Source organism: Palaemon carinicauda, chromosome 12 (genome assembly GCF_036898095.1).
Source record: "Palaemon carinicauda isolate YSFRI2023 chromosome 12, ASM3689809v2, whole genome shotgun sequence".
NCBI lineage: Eukaryota > Metazoa > Arthropoda > Malacostraca > Decapoda > Palaemonidae > Palaemon > Palaemon carinicauda.
In genome coordinates, this window is record NC_090736.1 from 145,081,091 (window position 1) to 145,094,108 (window position 13,018).

A 13,018-nucleotide genomic window follows, 5' to 3' on the forward strand; every position below is an offset into this window, starting at 1 on the left:
GAGGTATTGGTAGAGGAAAGTATTATTCCTGCACCATACTCTAAATATGTCCCACTTGGACTAGTAAACCCTAATAGTGGTAATGTTCTGGGGGTATCTACCAGCCACTCCATCATTTCCGCAACCCAATGTCCCATGGGCCAAAATGGAGCTATCATGGTCATGCGGACGTTGGGCGATTCCCTGAAATTTTTCAGGAGACTGTCCAGGATCTTGAATGGAGGAAAAGCGTACACGTTTAGACCTTCCCAGTTCAGAAGAAAAGCGTCCACTGCGATTGCTTCCTAGTCTGGGACTGGAGAGCAAAATACCGGCAACCTCTTTGTCATTTGTGTGGCGAAGAGGTCGATCGAGGGTTGACCCCATAACATCCAAAGGCTGGTGCACACCTCGTGATGTAGGGTCCACTCTGTAGTAAGAACTTGCCTTCTTCTGCTGAGCAGATCTGCCCTGACGTTTTTCTCCCCTTCTATGAAGTGAGTAATCAGGGCTTGGTGAATGACCACTAGCTCTTTGATATTTATGTGCCATTTCCTCTGAGACTCTACCTACAGACCCCTGTTCAAGAATCGTATGCGTCAAACAGGGACGAACTCGACTTCTTTAGTTCAGACAGATCAGACACTTGAAGCGCGCCGTGTGCGCGAACTGAACCGTGTGCTGATTGCTGCGAGGGATCATCAACCATAATCGGGTGACCACCAGGGGAAAGTCCTTGCGACATTTCCGGAGCGCCTTGTGCGCGATCTGAACCGATTCTCAAGATAAATGATATTCTGTAAGGGTTTTGGTTAAGATTTGGCCAGGTTTACCATTAGACCTAACTGTTGCCTTAAAGACATTTTCATTTGAAGAGCCTCCAGACACTTTACTTGTGATTCTGCTCTGAGTAGCCAGTTGTCCAGGTACAAAGAAATCCTTACTCCCTTTAGATGAAGCCAGCGAGCCACGTTGAACATCACCTGGGTAAAAAACATAGGGAGTCGTGCTCAGTCCAAAACAGAGAGCTTTGAACTGATAAACGGTCTTGAGGAACACGAACCTTAGGAATTTTCTGTGGTCCAGGTGTAACAGGATATGGAAATACGCTGCAGATCCAAAGACACCATCCAGTCTCCCTGTTTGTTGCCTACAAGGACAAATGGCAAATTTTACTTTGCTGATGAACTTGTTCAATGGACTGACGTCCAGAACAGATCTCCATCCCCCCGAGCTTTTCGGAACTAGGAAAAGTCTGTTGTAAAACCCCTCCGAGGAGGTGTCCTCTACCACTTCTATGACTGATTTCGACAGCATAAGGTTCACTTGCTCTTAAAGAGCTGCTGCCTTGTTCCCTGAGTGGGTTGTTGTCAACTCTAAGGGTATCGACGACATGGGAGGCATTCTCAGGAAGGGGCTCTTGTATCCCTCCTTGAGGACATTGATCGTCCAGATGTCCGCCCCCCTTTGGCTCCACTCTCGCCAAAAATGGGAAAGCCTGCCTCCCACTAGAGTCGGGAGATTGCATGTCTCACTTTCTGGATTGGGTTTGCTGTCTTGGGAATCTGCGAGCTTGACCTCCAGCTGTAATCCTCTGAGTTCCCCTTGAAAGGGCTCTCCCACGAAAGGGCTGACGAGTGGGAGGAGCCTCCTTTTGTTTCCTTGCTAAAAAGCTACCTGGGAGGACTTTCTTAGTAGTCCTAGAGATAAGATCTTGCGTAGCCTGTTGTGCCAGAGCTGCCGACAAATCTTTCCCTAAGTCCGGAGGGAAAAGATGATAACCCAACGGAGCAAATAAAAGTTCAGATCTCTGAACAAGGGACAAACCTGTAGATAAGAAGGAACAAAACATAGCCCTCTTTTTAAGAACTCCTACCGTGAAAAGGGCGGAAAGTTCGATGGAGCCATCCCTCACGGCCTTATCCAGACAGGCAATCAGATGCATCTGAGCCTCGTTAGGGTCTGTGGCTTCTGCGAGAGCTCCGAGAGTCCAGTCCATAAGGCTGAAGACTTCTATTGTCTTAAAAATTCCCTTCAGCAGATGGTCCATTTCAGAATTGGACCACATAATCTTCGACTTGCTCATGGCTGACCTGCATGAGGAGTCAACAAGTCTAGAGAAGTCTCCCTTGGAGGAGGCAGGAACACCCAAACCAAGAACTTCCCCAGTCGAATACCACACACTAGATCTGGAGGCCAGTCGAGTTGGAGGAAAGGAAAAGGAGGCCTTCCATAGATCCTTCCTCTTAGACGTCTATTGGTTGAGAGTTGAGAAAACTCTCTTAACCGATCTAGCCAGGACCATCTTCTTGAAGGAGGATGTTTTCTGGGGTCTGCCCTTCACAAACTGAGAGGGCGGGCTCTGAGGCATAGGTTGAGTAAAGTCTTTTGGATACAGAGATGTTAAAACAGTCAGAAGGTTTTTAAGGTTAGCTGTCTGCAGCGAATCTTGAGATTCGTCCTCTAAAACTTCGGCTAAAGGAACATCGATCACCCGAGTCGAATGGGTAGGAGACAAAACCGCGTCATCCTGCCGGTTATTGTCTTCCATAAAGAACTCATCTTGACCTGATGGAACATCATGAAGGATATCACCCAGTTGTGAAGAAGCATCACGTTTACGTTCTGTAAGTCTCGAGGGAGAGACAGGTTCCAGTGCTTCCAGCATAAGTTCATCATGCTGTACGGAAGCATCAACATCGTGACCCCTACGCTGCGAGATTAGGTCCTGCTCGCGTGCGTCCAGCGTGCGCTCAGCATGTTGTCTGTCAACAGCGTGACGCGAGGGAGCGTTAGCCGCGTGTTCAGAGAGTCGCGAAGGAGAGACAACAACTTATCTATCCTGCTGCGAGGACAAGTCCTGACTGCATGCGTCCAGATTGCTGCATGCGTCCATGTTGCCGTGAGGTTTCAGCGTGCAGCGAGACGCGAGGAAGCGTTAATATCACGTCCAGCAAGTCGCGAAGAAGAGGCAACTGTTTGTCTATCATGTTGTGGTGACAAAACCTGACTGCAAGCGTCCAGCATATGTTCAGACTGCAACATGCGTCCAGGTTGCCATGAGCTTCCAGCGTGCTGCATGCGTCCCGCATGCTGTATGTTTACCGCGTGACTCGAAGAAGCGATAGTATCGCGTCCAGCAAGTCGCGAAGGAGAGACAACTGTTTGTATATCATGCTGTGTGGACAAATCCTGACTGCATGCGTCCAGCATAAGTCCAGACTGCTGCATGAGTCCAGGTTGCTGTAAGCTTCCAGCGTGCTGCATGCGTCCAGCATGCCGCGAGGGAGAACCTTGCCGCCTCCTGTAACGCGACCAGATCGCTGCGAGGGAGTGTCCATGAGCGCTGCAGCTCGCGTGCGTTCTTGCCGCAAGAGCTCGCTCGGAACTATGACGTACGCGATTCTGACGCGGAGGAGCGTCCAACTCGCGTGTGTACAGTATGCGTTCAGCTCGCGTGCATCCAGCATGCTGCATACGTTAAGCATGCTGTGAGGGAGCGTCAAAATCCTTGCCGCTGTGAGGGAGCGTCCATGAGCGCTGCAGCTCGTGTGCGTTCTTGCCGCGATAGCACGTTGGGAACTAAGACGTTCGCGAACCTGACGCGGGGAAGCGGTCCGCTCGCATGCGTCCAGCATGTCGTATGCGTCCAGCACGTGGCCAGCATGTCGTATGCGTTCCACATGCTACATGCGTCCCACATGATGCATGCGTACAGTATGCCGTGAGGGAGCGACAAGATCTATGTCGCATCCCGAAAACCCATCTAGATCGCTGTGAGGGAGCGATCTCAACGCTCGGTCCCATGACGAGCCACTCTCTTGTCTAGCGGGACGGGAAAACGTAAAACGCCAGTCTCGCATCAACCAACGGCAAGGAAAACACTTTTACCTCGCCTTTCCAATGTCGATGGTGAGCGTACTGGGATACGACAACAGAATCGCTCGAGGGGACATTCGATCGCTAATCAAGGTCTGACATCTCCCTTAGCCTTTCGACTTTCCTTCTCCCAGGGGTTGGGGAGCATGGAAGAGGTCCCGGGCTAGGAGTATGACGGACACGAACAAACTCACCCTCCACAGCACAGCGTCATTTAACGTGACATTGAACACTAGCACTTTAACTATTTCACATTAGATCTTAATAGACCTTCCTGTTGCGAGAGATTATACTTTGTCACCAAGAGCTAGAAAGAAAATACAATAGGTTATATGATTAATATTAGTATTCTCAAACTAGAAATAAAAAATAACGATACAAGTAATTGTGAAACAATAACGATCGTCAACAGTATTACGTATCGTAAATGACTGCATTGCGTCATTTTACGTGCCATTGAACACTAGCACTTTTAACTATTTCACATTACATTATAATAGACCTGGCCGTTGCGAGAGATTATACTCTTTCGCCAAGGGCAAGAAAGAAAATACAATAGGATATTTGATTAATATTAGTATTCTCAAAATCAAAATATAAAATAACAATACAAGTATTGTGAAACAAAAACGATAGTCAAGAGGACTACGAGCGTAAATTGACTGTACGCTCGTGAAATCTCTATGTCGAAAATTAACTAGGGGAAATATACTAATAGGACAAATATATACCTGAAAATAATATATTTCCCTACATAATAAACATACTCATGCTTAGTTAAGTTAATATTTTAAACATTTCTTGCAAGAAAAGAAAATAATTCACATAATGCAAGTCATACTAAGAAGATTACGTCAAAGGATTGTGACGTCATCGCGATGGCGGACTGAATTCCTTAAGGGCAATCAGATCTCGCTCTGCTAGGAGTCACTATGCTTTAATGTTTAACAACAGAGGAGCCATCTTGAAAATCAAGTTAAATTAAACTGTCCAAATTGGACCAGCAAAAAACTATCCTATTCAATATCTTCGATAGTTGAAAGGCAGCGAAAGCCATTAACAATAATCAGACAAAAGGTACTTCTCCTAATTATAGAATAAAGTAATATATCAGCGAAAAGAATTTCCTAGGTGTTGATCGATCAATGACAGGGAATTTCTGAAGAATGTTGGGGATGGTTCTGGGAACCTATGAGAGATGGCGCTCATGTATGACCACCTACTGTCATGGCGGCGATTGCCGCGAAATTTTAATTTCTGCCGTGCCGCGTCTAAACGCAGGATTTAAGCTATATCTATGTAACTACCAGGGAAGTTACATATCTAAAAAAGTAAATTCTGGCTCACTTTACTTTGAAAATATCATGGCACTACTTTTAGCTGCCAGTTAACCTTGAATCTTCAAGTACAGTATATGATACAGTACTGTACAGTATAGGTATTCATTTACTTATTAGGACTGACTCAAGAAGCATCCATGAGGTTGGCAAGTTACTATTAAGTAACAATAACGAAGGTGCAGTATTCTTTCACTTACTGTGAGAAGCGGAATGAGAGGTAAAGGGCCCTTCAATATCTACACCTCTTTCTGCATGTGCTTGCTGAAGTTCGTCATTTGCTGTGAGACACATTTCTATCGCAATTTTGAGTAGGTGCTCAAACTACATAAATTCTTCATAAAATGTTGGCTCAAAAATGCTGGATTTTAGTTTTATCTGTTGGGAAAACAAGAGCTATTATTTTCCATTAATATGTTAGGTAAATATAAAACTATTAAGTTGAACAATAAATAAGTAGATAATGTAATACTGCACCCATGAACCAAAAAATTAATTCCTAAATTCCACGTCTCACATTCAATAAAAAATTGAACCAGAAATGACATACAGTATAATGTATATTGTACTGTATCTAATACCTGAAATTATGAAGGGTAATACTTTATCTCAAAAGTTTCTAAAGGAAAGTAAGGTACCGATACATCAGAAATACAGTAGACTACGAGTCAAATACTGTGCAGTATATAAATCATACTTAACTGAACATTAAAAAAACCCTAGTCGACTTATAATGAAAGACAGAGACCTCTTGTGCTACTCAATTTTACTGTTTCCAACTTTTGTTGAAACAAGTGATCTGATAAATGAACAAAGTAGAGCAAAATATAAACAAGTATTCTCAAGTATTCTACTATCAAAAGTGGTTCTTTCACAATTCATCTTCATAAATAACCACTCTCAATGCATCTTAAATAGACATAATTTCAATGATTAAACGATAAACACATCAAGTGACTCTTTTGTATAGCTGAAATTATAGAATATCGGGAGTTCACGGCAGGATAGGATTAGAAATAGAAGTATAAGAGATTACTTGAGTGCCATATGTGGATGAGATCATGGTGAAGGGTAGATGGAGATGGTTTGGGCATGCTCCTCATACTCCCAAAGAGATTAGTTCACCAAACTTTTAACTGGGCTCCACAAGGCACTAGAAGAGTTGGAAGACCCAAGCCTACATGGCTGAGGACTATGAAGCGTGAAATAGGAGATGCTGAATTGAGAAGTATTGATATAAAAGCTCAAGATAGACACTCGTGAAATTTAACAGAAGCCCTTTGTATCAATAGGCATAGGAGATGATGATGATGATGATGATTGACATATAATCTTATAAAACCAACACCTTGTTTTATAACCTCTTTTCCTTTTACATCAGAACTATTATTATTATTACTTGCTAAGCTACAACTCTAGTTGGAAAAGCAGGATGCTATAAGCCCAGGGGCCCTAACAGGAAAAATAGCCCAGTGAGGAAAGGAAACAATGAAAAAAAAATATATGCAATAAATTCAGTAAATAAGCTTACAAAAATTATGTACATATTTGTTAGTTTGTTAGTTTTCAGAAACTTACAGTACAGTACAGTATATACTATAGCCATAACAAAAATAGATTTCTTACGACAAGACCAGTTTTTGCATGCAACCCAATCAATATCATCAAGCCTATAATGTACAGTATTTTTGTGTTTTTAATCTACCGAGACAATAATTTTCAATTACATACGCAGGAGAAATTACCTAAAATCCCAAATTTTTAAAGTAATTTGTAATTTCCCTAGCTATACAATCCTGAGCCCCTTTAGGTAAGTACATAGGTAGGTAGGGAGTATGTTTCATCATGAAAACTGGACAGACATTGAATCCATTTAATGAGGAGTTAAGCAACAGATGTGTGATGACGAGAAGCCCCGCCCCTAATCTATCAAAGTCTCTTCATTAATGACCCTTCAGCTCGGGATTGATAGAGGCTAGATGAGGCAGAAGGATGGATACGACCCAGCGCCTTACAGGAAGAAGATCCCTTCCCCCATAACTCTTGGTTTTATAATACCCGCCCAAATGCAATGAACACTTTGATTGGTGCAGTTCTCTGAACTTGCTCTACTGAAGGATTGCAAGATCAGGTAAAAGGAGAGATGGAGAACGCCAAAGGTCCTTTATCAACTAGACGGCCACAAGTGTCCAGGGAACCAACTCTTAGCCACCCACCCTGATTCATGGATACTGCAGTTGGGAAACCCAATCCATGACAACAGGGGGGACCATGGCGGGAGGAACTGACACAGGGTCATGACCCAGCCACGTGCATTGATCCAAGGGGTTCAAACACAGAACTGTATCCCAGTAACCCCCAGCTATCAAGATAGCCAGGGGACCAAGGCCTTATCCCCTTGTATTGGCCGAGGGGGCCCGAAACATGGAGCTGACATAAAATAAATCCAGCTATCCTGGTAGCCTGGGACCTGAGTCACGGCTCCATGGGCCGAGGCTCGAGGCTCACACTTCAGGTCACGACTCAAGCCCTGACATGGAGGACAAAGAACCTGTCCGACCTGGACAAGGTAATTGGGGGGACCCAAGCTCCTGCCCCCAAGGGGGGAAGGCATGGAACTGGAATACGAGGCAACAGCCCTATGTATCACCTGTGTATCCCAACTGGCTGCATAGGAACTGAAGAGCCGTGAAAGAGGGTCACGGTCAAGGCCCTGTGAATCAGCCAGGGGGGGGGGGAGGGAATACACCAGACCAATGCAAGACAAAGTGGGGAACACAAGCCCTAGCCAGGGGGACCAAGCCTCAAGACCTTCACCCAATGTCACGGCCAATGCCCCTGCCTTGGCCAAGAAGGGGACAATACAAGAGGACCCTTGTACAACATGGGACCACAACACCTGTCCCACTTGGATATTGAGGTAACACTTGACCCGGACCCCGAGCCTGTGGAGCCGAGGCTCAAAGCCATGGTGCGTGGTCATGGCTCCGGTTCCACATAACGTGTTGCCCAATGGAGGTGGAAAAAACGGCCGTAACAATTTTCCCACTTGGCTTGCGAGGTGGTCAAAGACCAAGGGACGAGGCTTGAAGCTGCAACCTAGGATCATGGTCCTGGCCCCAAGTATCACCCACGGGGTTTAAACACGGAGCAGTAAATAATCTCGCTTGGCTACTAGGGTAGTCTGAGATGCAAGTCCTGCCCTCAAGGGAGCCAAAATAGTATGAAGAATAAAGATGAATAACATTTCAAGATGACTGTCCGATATCAAATACAAGAAAAGGCTGCAATTGAAAACACTTCCAACTAACCTACTCATAAACATTAACAAAAATAATACAAAGCTAAGAAAAAAGATAACACCTATTTTGAAGAAAAACATTCCTATTAAACCTTTTGCAAGCCAGAATAGAATGAAGAGAATAGAAGATATCCATTAATTTATAAAGATATTCTTTTTTTATCAAACCCAGTTTAAATACTACCCACCAAATCATCTACAAATAATACCAATATACAGCAATTGGAGGAACCATATTGTATAAGGTCCATCCATCCATATACCAAGGCACTTCCCCCAATTTTGGGGGGTAGCCGACACCAACAATGAAACAAAACAAAAAGGGGACCTCTACTCTCTATGTTCCTTCAGCCTAATCAGGGACTCAACCGAGTTCAGCTGGTACTGCTAGGGTGCCACAGCCCAACCTCCCACATTTCCACCACAGATGAAGCTTCATAATGCTGACTCCCCTACTGCTGCTACCTCCGCGGTCATCTAAGGCACCGGAGGAAGCAGCAGGGCATACTGGAACTGCGTCACAATCGCTCGCCATTCATTCCTATTTCTAGCACGCTCTCTTGCCTCTCTCACATCTATCCTCCTATCACCCAGAGCTTTCTTCACACCATCCATCCACCCAAACCTTGGCCTTCCTCTTGTACTTCTCCCATCAACTCTTGCATTCATCACCTTCTTTAGCAGACAACCATTTTCCATTCTCTCAACATGGCCAAACCACCTCAACACATTCATATCCACTCTTGCCGCTAACTCATTTCTTACACCCGTTCTCTCCTTCACCACTTCGTTCCTAACCCTATCTACTCGAGATACACCAGCCATACTCCTTAGACACTTCATCTCAAACACATTCAATTTCTGTCTCTCCATCACTTTCATTCCCCACGACTCCGATCCATACATCACAGTTGGTACAATCACTTTCTCATATAGAACTCTCTTTACATTCATGCCCAACCCTCTATTTTTTACTACTCCCTTAACTGCCCCCAACACTTTGCAACCTTCATTCACTCTCTGACGTACATCTGCTTCCACTCCACCATTTGCTGCAACAATAGACCCCAAGTACTTAAACTGATCCACCTCCTCAAGTAACTCTCCATTCAACATGACATTCAACCTTGCACCACCTTCCCTTCTCGTACATCTCATAACCTTACTCTTACCCACATTAACTCTCAACTTCCTTCTCTCACACACCCTTCCAAATTCTGTCACTAGTCGGTCAAGCTTCTCTTCTGTGTCTGCTACCAGTACAGTATCATCCGCAAACAACAACTGATTTACCTCCCATTCATGGTCATTCTCGCCTACCAGTTTTAATCCTCGTCCAAGCACTCGAGCATTCACCTCTCTCACCACTCCATCAACATACAAGTTAAACAACCACGGCGACATCACACATCCCTGTCTCAGCCCCACTCTCACCGGAAACCAATCACTCACTTCATTTCCTATTCTAACACATGCTTTACTACCTTTGTATAAACTTTTCACTGCTTGCAACAACCTTCCACCAACTCCATATAACCTCATCACATTCCACATTGCTTCCCTATCAACTCTATCATATGCTTTCTCCAGATCCATAAACGCAACATACACCTCCTTACCTTTTGCTAAATATTTCTCGCATATCTGCCTAACTGTAAAAATCTGATTCATACAACCCCTACCTCTTCTAAAACCACCCTGTACTTCCAAGATTGCATTCTCTGTTTTATCCTTAATCCTATTAATCAATACTCTACCATACACTTTTCCAACTACACTCAACAAACTAATACCTCTTGAATTACAACACTCATGCATATCTCCCTTACCCTTATATAGTGGTACAATACATGCACAAACCCAATCTACTGGTACCATTGACAACACAAAACACATATTAAACAATCTCACCAACCATTCAAGTACAGTCACACCCCCTTCCTTCAACATCTCAGCTTTCACACCGTCCATACCAGATGCTTTTCCTACTCTCGTTTCATCTAGTGCTCTCCTCACTTCATCTATTGTTATCTCTCTCTCATTCTCATCTCCCATCACTGGCACCTCAACACCTGGAACAGCAATTATATCTGCCTCCCTATTGTATAAGGTAACCTCTTAAATTACTGGCCTTAAAAATTTAAAAGTTTACTTAACATCATCATCATGATGGTTTCGGTTACGCTACCTTTTTTGCTAAGTTGATTTTTCTACAAAACTTACCTTTATTGATAATATGACTCTCTACAAAACTAAGTTCTCATGACGAAAATTAAATTCTGGTTCACTTTAGTTTCAAAATATCAAAGAACTACTTTTAGCTGTCAGTTATCTTGAATCTTCCAATATAGTATGTGATACAGTACAGGTATTTTTTACCTCCGCCAAGGAAGTTGGAAGGAGGTTATGTTTTACAAACTGTTTGTGTGTGTTTGTCTATGAACAGCTTCCTGGCCACAATTTTAATTGTAGAGTAATGAAACTGTTATATAAAAAGCTGGAAATTATTAATTGTTCCGTAACTGAAATACAAACCACGCTATTTACATTGGGTTTACCACTTAGCGTAGCTGAAATGAGGAGCCAATAGTTTTTAACAAGGGTTAATTACCCCCGCGCTATTAGCGGGGGTAGGGGATGGGATAGCTTGCTACCCCTCCCCCCCACACACCGGTGATTTGCTTCGCTTCACTTTTGGCTCCGGCGATGAACAGATGTGTCTGTCCATCGTCCTCGTTGACAGCCTTTAATCTTTTTCTGTTTTTTCTTTCAGTTGTGTGTGTTTGTTAGAAGTTGACCACCTTTATTATTACTATGCGTACGTGCCCTGGAATTGCCGGCCGCCCTTGTGGTACTTTTATGTCGGCCGTGGACACTGATCCTCACACCCTTTGCCCGCTGTGGCGAGGCCGACGGTGTGATCACGAAAATAAGTGTAGTGAGTGCAGGGAGTGGTCTGCCTCCCAGTGGGAGAGGTTTGGCCGCCGGCGTAAGAAGTCCAAGAGAGACCGTTCTCCTTCCGGGGTTGCCTTGAAGGAGGAAGGTTCTCGGGACTCTTCTTTCGCCGCCCAAACCTCCTCCGAAGCTCCCCCTCGTTCGGCTCCTAAGGAGAGTCGGCCGAGTGGGGGCGCAGGCCCTAGTTCTGTTTCCCGACCTTGGGTTGGGGGAGAAGGCGTCGCCTCCCATAGCGGGGCGGTTCCTCCTCCTCCCCCGGGGGAGGTTATTGATGAATCTTTGTCTAACGATGATCTTTTTCAGATTTGGGCTTCCCTGGGGCTTAAGGGCCTGCCCTCCAGGGTTGCCCTGATTGACCTTGTCCAGTTGGGGGCCGCCGTTAAGCAGTCGCCGGTGATAGCAGAGGTAGATCCTCTGTCTATCGTCGACGTCGTGGTGGCAGAGGCTTCCGACGGGGCGGGTCAATCCTCTGCAGGTGCAGTTGTGGATGTTGGTGCTGACGGCTCTCCTCCCCCTTCCTTACATCCTTCGAAGGGGGAAGGGAGTCCTACGGGCTCCTCTGCTGTCCAGCTTCCCTCTAAGGGGAGTGCTTTGACTGAGACTCCCCTTCGGAGGACTGATGGTCCTGACGATCTTCCTCGTGGCCGCCTTCGCCGTAAGGCTCACCAATCGCTGCGTCGCAAGGGCCTCCCGTCTCCTTATAAGGGTGCTAAGAGGCGCCTTTTTGCATCTTCTCCTTCTTCCTCCGAAGGGGACTCTCCTCGCCGTAAACAGCCTGCAGCTCCAGCTTCCTTAGATCTCTCTGGGGATCGGTCTCCTACGCCTTCCAGACCTTCAACTTCTGGGGCAGATGTTCAGCAACCTGACCTCGTCACCCAACGGGCAACGGTCCCTTCGGGGCAAAGGGATTCTTCCCTTACACGTGCAGTATTAGCGCACAGGCGCTCTCCTGCTCGTCAGCGCTCTCCTGTTCGTCAGCGATCTCCTGTTCGCCAGCGCTCTCCTGATGATCGCCCCTCTTCTCGCCAGCGCTCTCCTGAGGACATCCTTCAACCTGTTGTTCCTGAGGAGCGCCAAGCGCACCAGCGTTCCCCTGCTCGCCCTTCTGCAGTGTTAGCGCACAGGCGCTCTCCTGCTCGTCAGCGCTCTTCTGACCATCAGCGCTCGCCTGTTCGTCAGAGCTCTTCTGAGGATCATCGCCCCTCTGCTCGCCAGCGCTCCCCTGTGGTCTCCGAATATCCTGCAGTTCCTGTTGTGCGCCCTGCGCGCCATCAGTCTCCTGAGCGCCCTCGCGATCCTCAACTTGTTCCTGCACAACATCGCTCGCGATCCTCAGCTTGTTCCTGCACAACATCGCTCGCGTTCTCCAGCGCGTGTTTCGCCCACGCGCTTCCTGTTCCTGTTCGTGAACGTTCGCCTTTGCGCCCCGCGCCGACTGTTCCCTCACAGGATTCCACGCGTCGCCCTCTTGCTCGCCAGCGATCACAGACGATTCAACAATCGCCTGCGCGCAAGCGTTCTCCAACGCGCCGTCGCCCAGAAGATTTGGATGGACATGGGTCGCCCT

At 46.0% G+C, this 13,018-nt stretch overlaps 1 long non-coding RNA gene across 2 annotated transcripts in view; it reads right to left on the reverse strand.

Annotated features, from left to right (window-relative positions):
* LOC137650677 (uncharacterized) overlaps positions 1-13,018 on the reverse strand; it is a 191,049-nt gene that overhangs the window by 109,758 nt on the left and 68,273 nt on the right. For both annotated transcript variants that reach the window (XR_011046045.1, XR_011046044.1), the window contains exon 3: positions 5,396-5,573. This is a non-coding gene — a long non-coding RNA (uncharacterized lncRNA). The remainder of the gene's footprint in view (positions 1-5,395; positions 5,574-13,018) is intronic.